General features: G+C 31.7%; 1 protein-coding gene across 2 annotated transcripts in view; it reads right to left on the bottom strand.

The window, feature by feature from the left end:
- The window catches only part of LOC142328224 (uncharacterized), an 890,790-nt gene that overhangs the window by 324,157 nt on the left and 547,404 nt on the right, over positions 1 to 19,229 (bottom strand). For both annotated transcript variants that reach the window (XM_075371822.1, XM_075371823.1), the window contains one exon: positions 5,531 to 5,581. The gene's annotated coding sequence lies outside the window, so the exon portion shown is untranslated. The remainder of the gene's footprint in view (positions 1 to 5,530; positions 5,582 to 19,229) is intronic.

Here is a 19,229-nt window from a genome sequence, read left to right as displayed (position 1 = left end):
TTATTTCAATACCTACCAATATAAGGTTGGGTTGCGTTTTATATGGGACATCCTGTATTTAAGCATAACAATTATTTAATGATTATAACAAACTTAGCGTTTTATACAGTCTTTTCAAAACAAAAAAGTTACGTAACACTTCTAAAGTGTGATAGGCTGATATCTTGTAGTGGCACAGAACAGTCCATTTTAATTTAAGAGCTTTATTCCGGGAAAAATATACAGAAATATTTAACAGATTTTTGGAAATGATGGTTATTTTGTGTTGCAATGCCAGATAATTCTAATAAATGACAGCGTGATTAATGTCCATAAATGTCATTTAACATTAGAGGAGAAAATATATTTGCGAGATAATTAAACATATGTTAATTTTTTTTTTAAATTCTCATTTTTAGTAAATTACAAAAATGTGTTTCTTTATATCCCATAAAAATTCGTTCTCAGTGAAATACTTTAAAGTAATTAAATTATAAACATTTTATTTTCAATCAATGTGAAAATTGTTTTTCCAAAATATCAACCTTCCCAAGCTATTTAAGCAGTTCCTTCTTCGGCAGTACTATTAAAAACATTGCTGATGATGTCTACATTTACAAGTAAACAGAAAAAGGGGTGCATAATTTCCTCTGAAAATTATTTTGGAAAAATAATTTCCATATTATCTGAAAGAGGATTTTTTATAATTTTTAATTATTTTAAACATCTCACAATTAAATTTACTATTGTTAATCGAGTTATCATAGAACCAGGCGTATTCGATGAAAATGGAAACAAATAAATGATGTTTTAAGGAATAAAATTCTTATACAAAAATTATACTGATTTATAAAAGACCTCCTTCAGTGGAAGCAATGAGCGAACACAAAAAAAACTGTATTCATTCTAAATCTATAATTTTTATTTTTTATTTTTACAACTGACAAATTTTTTACTTCGGGATATAAACAGCCTTGGAATTTCATTAATTGTTAATACACGAATCTTAACTAAAAAATATCGATTGTAAATCGTGCAGCAAAAACTATTTACCGTACCGCTCTCAGTACTATATAAATTAAGTTATGATATGACGAAATCTATTAGAAGCAAAACAACCTGTTAATAGGGTAAAAGGTTACCACAATAACTGCAATACGTAATCTTCGGTTGAACGAACTCGTATCAAATATTTTTCTGGAATATTCAGTAATAAATTAATATATAAATACCGAACACTAGAGAATTAATACAACGTAAGTGATATTAAGAAAATAATTCAAATTTTTTTTTTCCATTTTAAAAAGCCGATGTATTTAATAATTGTAAGAGAAAATACTAAAACAGAACTTTTTTTTACCTAAGTGAATGTCAATAATAATTGCGTTATATTTTTTTACGATGAGTTTGAAAGTTAATAAAATACGCTTTATAATATCCTGATAAGACAATACGTGAAATTTAAAAACTAATATATATATCAAAGGAAAAGGTATTATTTTAATTTAAAAAAAATTAAAATAACTATTATAGGAATGCTCTTGAGACGAAAAATTACAATACTGATCAAGAAATTTCTGTAATAGAAAGCTACTCTCCTAAGTCTAACAAATATTACTGTACATCATGCACAATGCAGTGGTATATAATGTTCGCTTCCCATTGTTATATATTAATGCATATTTCCCTTATATAAACAAACATACCAAACTGTATTTTTAATTAAAAAAATAACAATTCCAGATCTCATATTAAGTAAAATCAATATAAATAATGTAGTTTCTCAACAGAAGGGGTTCATTAATTTGTTACTTTATGATAATTTCTCTATTGTTTCTTATGAAAAAGAGGTATTAAAGGAACTTTTGTACTTCAGGTAAAAAAGAAAAGACATTATTCCGAATTATTTTCTCCGAAAGTAATGGTGATACCCTATTCAATAATTTCTTATGCTGAACAACAAAATGATTTCACATGTACAGGATGATTCAAAGAAACGGGAACTTTTGAAAGTTGTGTTGGTAGTCGTGGGCGATTGGTACCACTTGATAAGTGGCGCCAGCCTCTCTAACCTAACCTGCCATTTAGTTGTCATGGATCCTTGGAGTGGTGCGCAACGTGCATTTGCTATCAAAGCGTTTTACAAAAACAATGACAGTTTGGTAGGGAGCGCGTAGAGAATTTCGCCCTCATTTTAATCTGGGACGGCACGAACGTGTTCCATCAGCACATGCAATTAAAACATGGATATCTAATTTTGAGGAAACTGGTTCGGCAATGTAAAAGAAACCTCCAGGCCGTGAGCGAACCGTCTCTCAGCATCTTTACAATTGTATAGTTCAAGTGTTCGAAGAATGTTAGTGAAGGACTTGCAATTCCATCCATACAAGTTGCAGATCGTCCAGGAACTGAAACCGAACGATGCAGTTAGTTGTGCGAGCACAATTCTGTAACGTAATGCTTCAGAAGATAAATGATAACGAAGAGTTTGTTCACGAACTGTGGATGTCAGACGAAGCGCATTTCCACCTCTGTGGATTTGTTAACAAACAAAATTTCAGCTACTGGGCACAAGAAAATCCTACGCAGCTACACCAGCGTCCGTTGCACAGTCAGAAAGTGACCGTGTGGTGTGCTATGTCATCTTACGGTGTTATAGGCCCTTATTTTTTTGAGGATGACAACGGTCTTGAGATTACAGTGACGTCGTCTTTTGTTGTTCCACAACAAAAGAGATTTCCACCAATTCTTAACACAGCCTGGTTTCAACAAGACGGAGCAACGTCACATACTGCACGAATATCGATGGCAGCTGTACGCCGATTGTTTGGATAACGTGTTATTTCACGAAACGGTGACATTAGATGGCCTCCCAGATCGCCTGATCTCTCAGCTTGCGATTACTTTTTGTGGGGTCACCTTAAAAGCAAAGTGTTCCACAGTAGACCTGCTACAACGGAAGAACTGAAGGCAAAGATCCGAGAAGCAATTGCGGAAATTCCAGTTGAGATGTTACGTCAAACCATGAACAATTTAACGAAGAGGCTTTGTGAGTGTTTACGTAGAAGTGGAGGTCACCTGCAAGATGTCTTGATCTTTAAAAAATAAACTAAAATGTATGTATCCTAAAATGGCAACATTTGTACAATTACATGAATTAAATTTATTTTCTAAAAAAAATTTTTCATTAACGTTATTTCATTTTTAAAATTTCCCGTTCCTTTGAATCACTCTGTATAAAAAAAAAAAACATTTATATTTCGATGATTATGTCATGCCGATGTCCCATTTCATAAAAAACCACATCAAGATTGTCACTCAACATTCACTTTGGTTCGATATGGCTTTCATTGTAATGCGACATCCCACCTGGGGAATCGATTTCATTACAGATTGTAACCAGAATGTTGAGCGTTACCTCTGCAGCTGTGGCGTTAATTCGGAGTTTCAGCTCAACAAAATCAGAGTCCAAGTCGGTCATAAACCCAATCTTTAATGAAACCCCACAAGAAAAAATCTAGCGGGATTAAATCTAGGGAGCGAGATGGCCATGCAATTGGACTTTCACGACCGATCCACCGATCTTGGAATCGAGTATCAAAAACATCTCTGACTTCTAGGCGGTAATGAAGGGAGTAATGGCGTCCATCATTGTCTAACTGAGGAATTAGAAAATTTTGAAGCATGTCCAGATGAACGTTACCATTTGCGGTTGCCTCCTGAAGATGAACCGTTTTATCTGGAAGAACCAATGAAGGTTGCTTCGTTTTTTCGTTTTGCCTCAACGAAGGTTCCTAAGAGTAAATTGTGTGCTATTTGATCGTTCTTTTCCTGTTTAGCCTCCGGTAATTACCGTTCAGATAATACTTCAGAGGATGAATGAGGATGATATTTAGAGTGTAAATGAAGTGTAGTCTTGTACAGTCTCAGTTCGACCGTTTCTGAGATGTATGGTTAATTGAAACCCAACCGTCAAAGAACACCGGTATCTAAGATCTAGTATTCAAATCCGTGTAAAAATAACTGACCTTACTAGGACTTGAACGCTGGAACTCTCGACTTCCAAATCAGCTGATTTGTGAAGACGCGTTCACCACTAGACAAACCCAGATGTCAAAAAAAAATTGTATGTTACTAGGAGGTTCCATAATTACGCTGAACTGTAGTTGTTAACTAAGAGAACTAGGACCAAATTTCATTGTTGCGATCAACATGTTTGGTGGTATGTTGTGTTATTTTGCCTTGAATTATGAGACGTTCACGAAATTAGCTCAACAAGTAGAACTAGGCGCGGGGTTCGCGCTTCCGCGAGCTCGGTTAGCTAGTTCAGAGGGTGACGATGTAGGACATTCAAAATATCCGGACGAGGCCTACAGCGAAAACAATAAGCTGAGTTAATGAATTAACATTTGCATCGGTGGCATCCCAACGAGGCTAGGCTTTTTAATATGGGATGTAAAAAGTCAGAGGGCGATAGATGACTCCCGTTAAAGCCCAACAGGGCAATGAATGGAGGGGGGTGATGTGGCGACCGGAACGTCACTAAGCGGGTATCTTCCCCTACAGGGTTAGGATGAACTGTAGATCCTGATTGCAAATCGTAAAAAAAACACAGCGAGCACGATCCAATTAATGAACTACGTGAATCTAGATGTGTTTTGCTATGAAATGAGACCTCAACCGAATCTGTAAGTTATCTCAATAAATTTTTATATGCTTTTTAAGTTACGAAGTCCTTTTCGAATGAGGGTAGAACACTCTGTTGTATATTATTTAAATATAACCACAACGCATAAGAACAAACTGAAAAATAATCAAGCAAAGAATTTATATTTTATTTATATAAAATTTTATTTTTATAAAAAAAAAAATATATAACAACGGTTTAAGTACCATTATATAATTAGACATTTATAACAGGAAATTATTCTTCATTTTTCTTTACTCAATCGATATCGTAATAAAATTACACATATACACATATATATGTGTACATAAGGGTATATATATATATATATATATATATATATATATATATATATAAAACTGAACGCTGATAATTAAAACATATCAGATATAATTAAAAGCATTTCGCAACGATTTTTTATTAGTATTAATTTTTCTCTAATACAAAAATTTCAAAGAAAACCGTACTTTGAAATTTTATTTTGTATCAAGATAAAAACATTTCTACTGATATAACTATTGTAGAGATCGGCACAAAAAAAAGATATAATTTATTTTAATAATGGTCAAGCTGTTATATATATATATATATATATATATATATATATATAAACATTCATGTTAAGTTTTCGAAATACCGATTAAGTGGAACAATACCTTAAATGATAATTTATTTAACTAGTCATCCATATAATATGCGTCCTACTGAACTATAGCAATCACGAGATCTTTTATTGTATATTATTCTAATACGTGAAATATCATTTTTATCTAATACTTTAAAGTAAAAGAATAATATGAGACAATTCAATTTAATACATCCTACTTTGTTATTTTATTACAAACAAAAATGAAATCAACTTACCCGGCAAATTATTTAAAAATTGTACCAGTCGCACGATAAAGAGAAAATCAGCTGTAACAAAAAAAAAAAATAGTAAAATAAAAACAAAGAAATTATTTAAAAGAATTAAATTAATATAATGAACTTATTTTATGATATTTCCCACAAGATATTTCATGTCCTATTTATAATTCATTCACTATAAATTTATCTTTTTCTCACAATTATTTGTGTCACTTTTACTTGGTATACGTAAAAATTAAAAAAAAAAAAAAACTATTTTAACTGTAAAAATTTGATTCGCTATCTTTAATAAAACTGCCATTTTTATTATAAAAATAAAATAACGTTTAACATACTGAGAATTTATTTATTTTATAGGAAAAATAAGCTGTGTAAACCTGTCCACGACGTTAAATCTTAGTTCTTCTGTTTCTATTCTCTAAATTACTAGAAAACATTTTTATGAAAAGGCTTGTACCCTTTGTTAAATGAGCTGATTCGATCTCATAAATTGGGGTTTCGACAAATTCACGAAACACCTACACATTCGAAGCGAGTAAGATGTGCTCAACATCTTACTTTGATATTTCGAAGGTATCTGACAAGGTGTACTGTTCAAAATTAAAAAAAAAAAAAGGTGACGACACAGTTATACAACTTTCCGTCACGTGGCTATTCATAATTAATATATTAATGACATATTGAAAAAATTTCACGATACAAAAAAATCCCACGCTATAATTATAAGATAATAATATTAGCTTGAGGTTAAAATCACAAATTTCAAATCTGGTATAACTAAAAAATAAACTTCTGTTTTAACAACTTTAAATATTAACATTGTTTTCAGAGCCCTTGAAAATGTAGAAAACATTGTTTTCAGAGCCCGATCATGTTTCTGTGGACCCAAAGTGGAAGTCAAAGTTCAGTTTTATAAAAAAAAAGTTTTTTTTTATACAGTTTTATTAATAATAAAAACGGGAAAGAAGAAAAATGTTAAAAAATGCATCACTTCTGGTCGGGTCCGGCAGCTTGGTAGGGTTTGGAGCTCGCAATTTAGTAAACATAAACCCACCGGGTTGGTCTAGTGGTTAACGCGTCTTCCCAAATCAGCTGATTTGGAAGTCGAAAGTTACAGCGTTCAAGTCCTAGTAAAGCCAGATATTTTTACATGGATTTGAATACTAGATCGTGGATACCGGTGTTCTTTGGTGGTTGGGTTTCAATTATCCACACATCTCAGGAATGGTCGAACTGAGAATGTACAAGACTAACACTTCATTTACACTCATACATATCATCCTCATTCATCCTCTGAAGAATTATCTAAACGGTAGTTACCGGAGGCTAAACAGGAAAAAGAAGAAGAAGAATTTAGTAAACATAAATCTAAAAAATGCGTAATTAGACAATAATAGAAGAAACCACCGGTTCCGCCTGGCAGATGATGAACTGTACGTCTACGGGGAGGTCCAATCGAACCAACATATGATGTTCGACTGCCCAGATGTTGGGGGGGCCAGAAGTCAGACCACCCTGGAATTTCGAGGTCAAGGGGAAGATTGGCCACTCATAAGCGGCGAGTCAATCTGGCGAGAAACTCATTGTCGGACCGTGTGGGTGTTTTCTTTGATGCCGTTTCGTTGTTCAACCGGCACCAGTAGTTTATTCAGGGAAAAGACTCCTATCGTGCTCCTGTGGGAAGCTACCCGAGAGTGATGACTAGTCACACCAGCCGATTAAAGCTCCAAGCGTTTTAATATTGGTGGACAGGTACTTGCTGTCATTCAGCGACCTACGCGTGGCAGAAAATTACTATCTTGAAGAAGTAAATTTCATTTATTGAGTGTCATATATATTTTTATTAGTTGACGGGGTATGTCTATCCATTTTTAGTAATATATAACAAGTGAGCGGTGGAACACAAAGTTAGTGGTGTGTGACACCCCGCTTAGTTCGCTCACGCAATTAGGTTAGCTCTAGGAGCTAGTTAGGACTGGTCGCTTAAATGATTGAAGGCTCAGTAGCCGTTTGTGGCACAGACATTCGGTTTTATGCTTTACGGCGACCGAATGCGGTGGTGGCGGGAGAAATGCTATGCAAACCAAAACCAATAGAAGAAACCACAATGAAAAACAACTATCCTAGCAATCACAACAAAGCTTCAAAGTTTAGAGCATTTTTTGGGGTCGGGATGTAATTTTGCAAATTTTGGTATTTTTTATCGTTAATAAATTTATCTAACAAAAATATTACCTTAATTAGGCGAAATCTCGAGATAATGAGGGTGACCTTGCTCTACAGCCTCACTCCCTAGACCTTCACAAATAAAATCGTTCATACAGATTTAAAAAATGTTATCATCAAAGAAGAAATTTCAAATCAGCAATAAGTACCAAAAAGAAAAAAATTCTACGAAAATCATCAGGCAATAAATCTACAGAGCATCCGGAAAATTGTTGTGCAGTATTTTTTAGAATTTTGTGGTGCGTTCTATTCTTTCGAGATTAGGATGGATTCGTTGGGCGTTGTTCAGCAACAAACCAAAACGTCAGTTGTTAAGTTATGATTGAACGTGCTGTTTCGTTTATCGGACTCAATAGTTGTAAGAAACGTAATGCTTCAGTCGGTAGGAAAACGGATTTTTCTCATAGAACAGACGTCTTTTCCCCTGGGGATCCCTCATGATTTAGACGAACAATCTTAAACTCGAAGCGAAAATTGGAGTCAGGATCGGTGCGAGTAGAACGCGTATTGCGGGTCCACTCTTTTTTTGGAAATAACAGTGATAATTATTGTGCTGTTTTAACATACTAAATTAATCAGGTAACAGAAATTGAGATCAATCACGGTTGGTTGGAACAAGATGGGTCGCCAAGCGCAGACGCCTAACAGGTCAATGATATTTTTACGAAACGTCTTTGGTGAACGAATCATTTCAAGGGGTTGTGGCCTGTACGACCGCCCGATCTAACTCCCCCAGATTATTTTCATGGGAGCACCGAAACAAGCAATTTATCTCAACAAACCACGCACGATTGACGAACTAAAAATCACATTATCGGCATGCGTACGAAACATTTCAGTACATCAGCTGGTTTAAAGTGTTTGTTTTCAAACTGAAAGTTGTGCAGTGTTGTATTGATGTTGGAGGAGCTCATTATCAATACCTTTTTATAAACTATTCCAGTTATTGTAATACCAGTTTCTATAAAATAATGAAATAAGAATACAAAGTAATAATTAAAAAGGTTTCGTCATTACAATTCCATAATTCCAGTGCTGCTGTGAACTTTCCGAAAGCACTGTATTAGACAACAGAGAAACGGTACGTAGGGTTGCAATCTACACGCCGAAATCAAATGGACTTAAACGGCTAACTTTTCAACGCTTAATTTTATGATTAAATTTAAATGTGTTAAATAGTAAAAAAAACTTAAACTTTTAAAACAAATGAGGTAACTCTGTTTCAATTTAATTTACGAATAACTGTGAACAAAAATAGTTGTTTTTTTTTTGTCTTCAGTCATTTGACTGGTTTGATGCAGCTCTCCAAGATTCTCTATCTAGTGCTAGTCGTTTCATTTCAGTATACCCTCTACATCCTACATCCCTAACAATTTGTTTTACATATTCCAAACGCAGCCTGCCTACACAATTTTTTCCTTCTACCTGTCCTTCCAATATTAAACCGACTATTCCAGGATCCAGGATGCCTTAGTATGTGGCCTATAAGTCTGTTTCTGCTTTTAACTATATTTTTCCAAATGCTTCTTTCTTCATCTATTTGCCGCAATACCTCTTCATTTGTCACTTTATCCACCCATTTGATTTTTAACATTCTCCTATAGCACCGCATTTCAAAAGCTTCTAATCTTTTCTTCTCAGATACTCCGATCGTCCAAGTTTCACTTCCATATAAAGCGACACTTCAAACATACACTTTCAAAAATCTTTTCCTGACATTTAAATTAATTTTTGATGTAAACAAATTATACTTCTTACTGAAGGCTCGTTTCGCTTGTGCTATTCTGCATTTTATATCGCTCCTGCTTCGTCCATCTTTAGTAATTCTACTTCCCAAATAACAAAATTCTTCTACCTCCATAATCTTTTCTCCTCCTATTTTCACATTCAGCGGTCCATCTTTGTTATTTCTACTACATTTCATTACTTTTGTTTTGTTCTTGTTTATTTTCATGCGATAGTTCTTGCGTAGGACTTCATCTATGCCGTTCATTGTTTCTTCTAAATCCTTTTTACTCTCGGCTAGAATTACTATATCATCAGCAAATCGTAGCGTCTTTATCTTTTCACCTTGTACTGTTACTCCGTATCTAAATTGTTCTTTAACATCATTAACTGCTAGTTCCATGTAAAGATTAAAAAGTAACGGAGATAGGGAACATCCTTGTCGGACTCCCTTTCTTATTACGGATTCTTTCTTATGTTCTTCAATTATTACTGTTGCTGTTTGGTTCCTGTACATGTTAGCAATTGTTCTTCTATCTCTGTATTTGAACCCTAACTTTTTTAAAATGCTGAACATTTTATTCCAGTCTACGTTATCGAATGCCTTTTCTAGGTCTATAAAAACCAAGTATGTCGGTTTGTTTTTCTTTAATCTTCCTTCTACTATTAATTTGAGGCCTAAAATTGCTTCCCTTGTCCCTATACTTTTCCTGAAACCAAATTGGTCTTCTCCTAACACTTCTTCCACTCTCCTCTCAATTCTTCTGTATAGAATTCTAGTTAAGATTTTTGATGCGTGACTAGTTAAACTAATTGTTCTGTATTCTTCACATTTATCTGCCCCTGCTTTCTTTGGTATCATTACTATAACACTTTTTTTGAAGTCTGACGGAAATTCCCCTTTTTCATAAATATTACACACCAGTTTGTATAATCTATCAATCGCTTCCTCACCTTCACTGCGCAGTAATTCTACAGGTATTCCGTCTATTTTAGGAGCCTTTCTGCCATTTAAATCTTTTAATGCTCTCTTAAATTCAGATCTCAGTATTGTTTCTCCCATTTCATCCTCCTCAACTTCCTCTTCTTCCTCTATAACACCATTTTCTAATTCATTTCCTCCGTATAACTCTTCAATATATTCCACCCATCTATCGACTTTACCTTTCGTATTATATATCAGTGTACCATCTTTGTTTAACACATTATTAGATTTTAATTTATGTACCCCAAAATTTTCCTTAACTTTCCTGTATGCTCCTTCATCTATTTTACCAATGTTCATTTCTCTTTCCACTTCTGAACACTTTTCTTTAATCCACTCTTCTTTCGCCAGTTTTGAATTCCTGTTTATAGCATTTCTTAATTGCCGATAGTTCCTTTTACTTTCTTCATCACTAGCATTCTTATATTTTCTACGTTCATCCATCAGCTGCAATATATCGTCTGAAACCCAAGGTTTTCTACCAGTTCTCTTTATTCCGCCTAAGTTTACTTCTGCTGATTTAAGAATTTCCTTTTTAACATTCTCCCATTCTTCTTCTACATTTTCTACCTTATCTTTTTTACTCAGACCTCTTGCGATGTCCTCCTCAAAAATCTTCTTTACCTCCTCTTCCTCAAGCTTCTCTAAATTCCACCGATTCATCTGACACCTTTTCTTCAGGTTTTTAAACCCGAATCTACATTTCATTATCACCAAATTATGGTGGCTATCAATGTCTGCTCCAGGGTAAGTTTGCAGTCAACGAGTTGATTTCTAAATCTTTGCTTAAACGTGTTAAATCGTAAAAAAAACTTAAACTGTTAAAACAAATGAGGTAACTCTGTTTCAATTTAATTTACGAATAACTGTTGCTATGAACAAAAATAGTTGTAGGTAATTAAAAAAAAAAACCTATTACGTTTATTTGTTAGTGAATTTAAAATAAGTTTGTATTTCCGACATGTAGTAATACAATTTTGCATTAAATACTTATTATTTTTCATAAACAATTTAAGAAAAGGTATGACAAACTTTCTTTAACATTTTAAATAGCAATAAACAGAATAAAATATTTGACAAGATACTAAGATGTGTAACGTATATATATATACAATATACATATGTTTAACATTTCCGAATATCAGACATTTTTTTCACTTTTTAACAATAAAATATTTTACACGTTATTTTTCATCATTAATATCATAATTATCAGTATCTTAAACACTTTTTGACCTCTTTTAATTTATATAGGGAGAAAGTAATAAATGCTGATTTCAAAAAGTTCATATCTTTCAAACCGATCGCTTATAAACTAAAACATTTGTGCAAAGGATTACTGTAAAATAAAAAAAAGTAAATGAATCAGTATGTCGTACTAATTTCAAAGTAAACTTTCATAAGAAATATCCATTTACGGTTAGTCCAACCAAAAGCCAAATTAAATATACGACAAAATTAAACGTTATTCGTATATTTTAATCACTCCCTTATACACTTATCTCTTTCTCTCTTACTCTCGTTTGCCGCGCTTGAATACATTCGACCAAGACGGATTTTGTATCCATTTTAGGAAACGTTAAAATTAATTTCATCATTTATTCGTTTATTTCAATATTTCTTTATCTCTTTTTATCTGTCCTCTTTATTTTATTAATTACCGAATTGATATTCAAATGTCAAAAATGGGCAAAGGAAATTCACGCTAGCATTACATAATTAAACTATGAATGTTTTTTTTCTTATATTAAATAAAGAAAACGTATAAATACTGGACAATAATTCCAATCCATCAATAGAATTTTATAACTAACATTAGAGAAAGTTACTATATTATTTATTAATATTATTTTAAATTACGTAAATACTAGAAATTAATAGAAAAAAACCTAGTAATTTTCAGGTTTTATTCTAAAGACTTATAAAATACATAATTAAAGGTTATTATAATCTAAGGATTACATTTTAAATATTATGTAAGTGGTAAAAACAAAAATTTCTACTCAAGTACAATTTTATAAAAATAGTTATATGCATACTTATTAAGATTAAATAAAAGTACATGAAAACGACCAAAAAATAAATACATTATGATTTAACACATCGATTTGTTCGATGTTATAAAGTCAATTAATAAAAATGAAAAAAAGGAAAACATGTTTCTTCCTTTAAATACAAAAACGTTCTTTGCACACTACCTTTACCTGAAAATTGTGCTTTCACAATTTTGGATTGGAACTAATTTTATGTTTTCTTCATCCTTAAATAAATAATTAAATCTTTTATTTTGATCGGTGCATAATATTAAATAATAAAGATCATGTTGGAAATAAGTAGATGTGCTAGTACGTTGATAAAAAGGAACTGCACCGGCATTTTGTTCAAGGAAAACTGTATGATCAGAATATCATCACAAAATACAAAATTAATTATAAAATAAAAAATATATTTCATTAAAGTCTACCTTAATTATTTAAAATATGGATAATATATATTTTATATACATAATATATATATTATTATAAAAAATCTGATGTGGACACCACATGACTTCCGTATACGTCTATTAAATTACATATACATATTTTTCAAAGTACATAAAATTCTATTTCATTAATAACTTCTGATATGCTTTCATTTTTTTTTTGTTATTGAATTATTATTTATTGTAAAACTTTTTTTTACAATCGGAGGTTAATAAATTATTAATAAATCAATATATTTAAAATAAAAAAGTTAAAAAAGGAGATGAACTCGGATTTGAACCGATGTACCTTCTTCTTGCAGATCCAAATATTTTCTTAATTAAAACTTATTTCGCTATAACTCTGGTAACAACGAAAATAAGTACCAGTTATGATATATCGTTGAAAAGCTGTCAATGAGAGCTTATTGCTGCAGTTAAGAAAAATCGGGAGGTGCACAATTAGATATTACAATAGTCCTAAATCCAAAATTAAAAAAATTTAACATCCACGGCTAATCGTTTTTAAGTTATGCGAGATACGTACGTACGTACAGATGTCACGCCGAAACTAGTCAAAATGGATTCAGGAATGGTCAAAATGGATATTTCTGTTAAAATCTGAAAACCGAGATTTTTCGAGATCTCAATATTTCCTTTATTTCGTAAAGGATGTAAAAATAACTCAAAATAAATCAAAATTCAGAATGGCATCACCGAAGCGAAATAAGATTTTTATTTGAAGCTGAAGTATTGTGTTGAGTTACACGAAAAAAGCTGACAACATAGTTGTAGGACTTTCCCGTCATGCGGCTAAAGCCGCGTTCCGGAAAGTCGTACAACTGTGGGTTGTTTCTGATGCAAGGGTTACTCACACGACTTAATTAAAAATATTTATTTAAATATAATACTTTTCCTTTTATTTAATTCATGATTCTAATTAAAGTGCGCGCGCATACCGTATTTAATTCTCGCCGGTTTGGCGGTACCAGCCGCGACGGTCCGAACTAAACTAATGTAATTCCACACGTTACGTAGAACAACTTCCGGTTGTACGGCCGGAAAACTGGTGTAGCCACGAGGCTTAACGCACTAGGTACCGAGTCAACCGAGTGATCGAGTTCGAAACCCGGCCAGACCGAGTTGCTTTTTTACACTTTCTGTACATTTTACATATTATTCGTTTACTTAATTTTACTTACCTGTACGTCATAACATAGCAGACGACTATAATAACATTTTTTTGGAACGGGGTGCGATTTCCAAACTTTTTTTTGCAAATATTGCTACTTTTTAATCGTAAACAAAAGTGCCTAACAAAAATATGACGTTAATTAGACGAAATCTCAAAGATACTGAAGGTATCCGTGCTACACAACCTCACCCCCTTGACCTTTTAAGTTGAAAATTAAATGGCATCAATGCATAGAAGTAATCTTTTCAAGTTTGGTCAAAATCGGTCCAATAATTCTTGAGATATAAGGTGATTTAGAGGCCAAAACCGAACATACAACACACATAATACAAACGTTAAATTCTGAAAAATTGCCATCCGGATTTTTGGGTTCCTTAGACGTCAACACGTGAAGATCCGGTGAAAACCGCATTTGTCCAAATTGGACCGATTACAATACTTTACTTTCAAGAGTTATAGCTCTAATACAGCGATACCTAGACGGAAAAGTAAAAGCTGATTGTCTGGTTGGGTAAAGGATATATTATTGTTTTTTAAGAATAGATGTTCATTCTTTTTAGCAAAAATTTTACATTCAAAATATAAAAACAGGAATAATTTAACATTTTTAATTTTCTAAATATCGGTCTATAAGATTAAGACGTACCGGTTAAATTATTGTTAATGAGCTTTAACACTGATGAAAGAACTCTTTTAATTTAGAACCTGGAATATAATTTTTAGATGCACAATTTTTGTGCAAGTTGAAAATAAATCACTATATCTTTATATATATATTTCTTGTGTGCGTGTGTATGTCACTGAACTCCTCCTAAACGGCTGGAACGATTTTGATGATATTTTTTGTGTGTGTTCAAGGGGATTCGAGAATGATTTAGATTCACAATTTGGTCCACTGGAAAATATTTTTTTAATTAATCTTTTATTTATAATAGTTGTTGATTTTGGAATGTTTTACATTGTATCCGGCAGACTGCGCTACCATCGCAGTATCGAATATTCAATAATATTCTATTTTAATTTCAGTTTGTCCCGACAGTTGGTGCTGCGATCAAATTGAGAAAAATATTTCGTAATTTTGTGGTTATTATTGTTTTACAAAAAATTGCAAGAAAACAGTTTTTTAATAAATAAGAGGCTAATAAATCAGATGGAAATGTAAACAAAGGAAAACCAATCAGATCAATGCAAGATGGCCGCTGTCAAACACAACGAACAATCACAAAGAGCCCGTATGGCCGTTGCCAATGTAAACAAAACCACGACTGATTAAGTAACAAGTAGGCAGCACTGCGATCGCGTTTAGAATTGTGCGCGTATTGAGAAATATTATATTATATTATTATTTATTGAAATAACGTTTTAAAGCTTAATTAAAAAATGTACATTGTGCAAATTTGTAAGGTGCAGTATTGAAATGAGTATTTTACATGATTTTTCATGAATTTTAATTATGTATACACGTACATTCAATAACAATCAACTTAACCTACAAATTTAAATTGTCAGTTCTCATTTGAATCTATGCAACTTATGAAGTATTGAACGGCTCTTTGAAAATAAAAATTTAAGTTTGTAAAATAAATTATAACATTTACAAAATTAAAATATAAGTTACTTATAATATAGTTTAAAGTATATTTAAAAAATTGAATTTATAACGTTTTAGCTGATTAATTTTATAAAAAGTTTTCTAAAATTATTTTTAATTTACAATTATCTAAAATTTGGTAAAATAGATGTTAAAATAAAGAATGAGAAAAATAATAAAAATTTCTACTAAAATTTTAACTACGTTGCTTTTTTACAGTGCTTTAATTTTTTTATTAATTGATTAATTAAGCTGTTAGATGGTTATGAAACATCAAAATTATTAAATAAAAAAAAAATATGTAGGAGGTACTTTTTTAGAGTGATGTTAAGTGAAAATTAGCAGTAATGTGGATGAAGATTTATTAATTACACTAATTATTAATTTTACGACGATTTTTTAATTCAATTTTCATCGGACATCTCAATATTTAGTGAAAATAAATATTAACCATTCTACACATAATTAATCAATAAACCCATTACAATAATACAACAATCACAAACTGATAATATCATACTAATAGTCATTTTAATGAAATTTAGAGCACATTCCTGCTAATTTTAACTTAATTAAGTTACTTATATTTATGTGTGTGCATTTATTACAGAATAATGCCGCGTCAGGACAACGTCTGTCTGGTCCGCTAGTGTGCATATATATATATATATATATATATATTTTTTTTAAGTGCTATTACGTTTTGTCATGCTGATCAATAGAGGAAAACAGATAAATTGATGCAATTTAAAGACATTAAAGAAAAAAACAAGCATATTAAATCTGTTAAACAACGTTCCACTCTCCAAGGCATTTTATATACACTTTCTATTGATCATATCAAAAGGTTTTCTCCAGAAAAACTGAACGGTAAAAAAATTTACGAATGGAAAAAAGTTAAATCAAGGAATTATATATATATATTATATATATAATATATATATATGTTAAATCCAATTAAAATTTTATTATGAGTTATTATTGTATTACGTGTAAAGACAGAGTTATACAGATCAATGTTGTAGTATTATGTCCTGTACTGATAGTTCATTTGTATCACAACTTGCCTAGTTTTAATCACTGCTACTGTTGAAGAATCACTACTACATTAAAGATCAAACAATCCGCTTAAAGTTTAATACAACTGATCATTTAATCCTAGCAATCGATAAAAAACAGAACTAGAATAGTTGATGCGCAGACCTACAGTTACTCACAGTATATAATATGGGACTTCATCTTGGAAGTACAGAACAGATTCTTTCAGTAGTTAATATTAATAATTCTAACAGTTAATAATGATCTCAATACCTTAACTACGTCTGCTAAGTATGCTGCTAAAGCCTACCGGTCTAAAAGTATCATTTAAACATAGTTTTTAACAGTTAATTACCCCTCCAATCAAAAACAGAGAATAGTTGAACTGCATTTAGCTACCCTTCCAATCGATAGAGGGTTATCGTCTTTTCAACGCACATCTTCCTCTCTTTGATATATTGTGTTTCTTCAATATCCTACAACCTTTTCACCCACCAAGATTTTAAAAATAAACGATAAAAGAAATTCACTATATTAGACGGATCGGTCCAAGCTTAAATATATTTTGGTATAAATTATTATAATATATATTACTTTTATTAAAAATTATAAGCTATATATGAAAGCATAGTAACAAATTAAAGAAAGGAGGAGCAAATCACTATTAGCAGCTCAATATGAATTGAAAAATTTTAAATAATTTAAAAATGATTAACTCGATTGTTTTTTACTGTTATTATGCACAGCACCTAAACTAACTTGATCATCGTATCATATGCGTGCGATTCAAAATTAAGTAATCATATAAATAACCGAATAAAATACTGTATTTCAGTTTTACAAGCGTAAGAGATTCATAAATTCTGTTAAGAAGAATTATTAAGTATGAAACACGTTCAGCGAATAAACTAATTAATAATAAATTAGAAAACAAATCACGACAATTCTCGACGTTCACTTTGCATGATCACGACTAGACAAATTTATGCAAGAATGTTTATAATAGATATGACTTCAGTTAAATTATTCTTCTTTTGAATAAAAAAAGGAAACAAAATAGAAATTAACGGTATCGGCGTTACTGCATGAAACAAAAAAAAAGTTATAAAAAGTATAATAAAATTCATCAAAATTTCACTGAAATAAATTATTAAAATTTATCTCGGCTGATTTTCATCTTAGCTTATAAACTAATAAAAAAGGCATAATGGCTTTCATTTTTTAAGAGCATGTTGTTTATTTATAGTGAAATAAATCATTTTCTTTAAAGAAATATGAAAATATAAAGACCTAAGAGTAAACTAAATGACAATTGTTTCCAGTAATATAGATAAGCGGTTCCTATCACGAAAATTCTAGAATCGAAGCAGAGTATATAATTAAGCGGTAAATGGATAGTAGAAAAGAAAAATCTTAAATTTAATAAATAATTAATATAATCAGAACTTGATACCGAACAAAAAATAACTTAAAATGTCATTAAAACCGTACAGCAAACTCAGCTTAAGGCTTATAAATAAATATACATGATTAAGACCTAAGTAATCTGAAAATATAAATATCTTATGCGAAACACTATATTTGGAACAAGGGACGCTATAAGGCGGCAAAGAGTAATAGGTGAGAGAAAAAGGAGGCGGAGAGTGTGTTGCATTTTTCGACCTAGAAAAGGCGTTTAACAAAGTTAGATGGGATAAATAACGCTAATTTTGGAAAAGAAGGGAGTTGACTGGAAATAAAAGAGCTGTACTACAAACCGAGAATAAAAGTGAGGGTAAGAGATGAAATGTCAGGAAGAACAGGGATTGGAATGGGAGCGAATCAGGGATGTTGCATGTCACCGACACTATTTAGTATATATCTGGAAGAAATAATTAAATGCTGCCTGAATGGAAAAAGAAGAATAAAAATCGGGGAAAGAAAAATAGAAAGTATACGTTATGCTGATGACATGGCGGAACTGGTGGACAGTCCAAGTAAACTAAATGAAATGCTTGAACACTTAAATTAAGCTAGCGAAAGTCAGGGTGTGAAGATAAACAAGAGTAAGACAAAATGTGTGGTATTAGGCGGAAAATAGGAGAGGATTGAGATTAAGATACGAAATGACGTTTTAAAGCAAGTGAAGAAATTTCAGTATTTACGGAGCTTTGTAACTTGCTTTATAACCTGATTTGCACAGGTAGAAATTAAAACAAAAATATCAAGAAGTCAGCAGACATTTAGTAAGAAGGGAAGACTGCTGTGTGGAAAGTTTAATCTAGTGTTAGGAAGAGTTCAAGTCCTAGTAAAGGCAGTTACTTTTATACGGATTTGAATACTAGAGCGTGGATACCGGTGTTCTTTGGTGGTTGGGTTTCAATTAACCACACATCTCAGGAATGGTCGAACTGAAAATGTACAAGACTACACTTCATTTACACTCATACATATCATTCTCATTCATCCTCTGAAGAATTATCTAAAAGGTAG

The sequence above is a fragment of the Lycorma delicatula genome, chromosome 7 (assembly GCF_047948215.1).
Source record: "Lycorma delicatula isolate Av1 chromosome 7, ASM4794821v1, whole genome shotgun sequence".
Lineage (NCBI taxonomy): Eukaryota > Metazoa > Arthropoda > Insecta > Hemiptera > Fulgoridae > Lycorma > Lycorma delicatula.
This window is presented reverse-complemented; position numbering and strand designations above follow the sequence as displayed.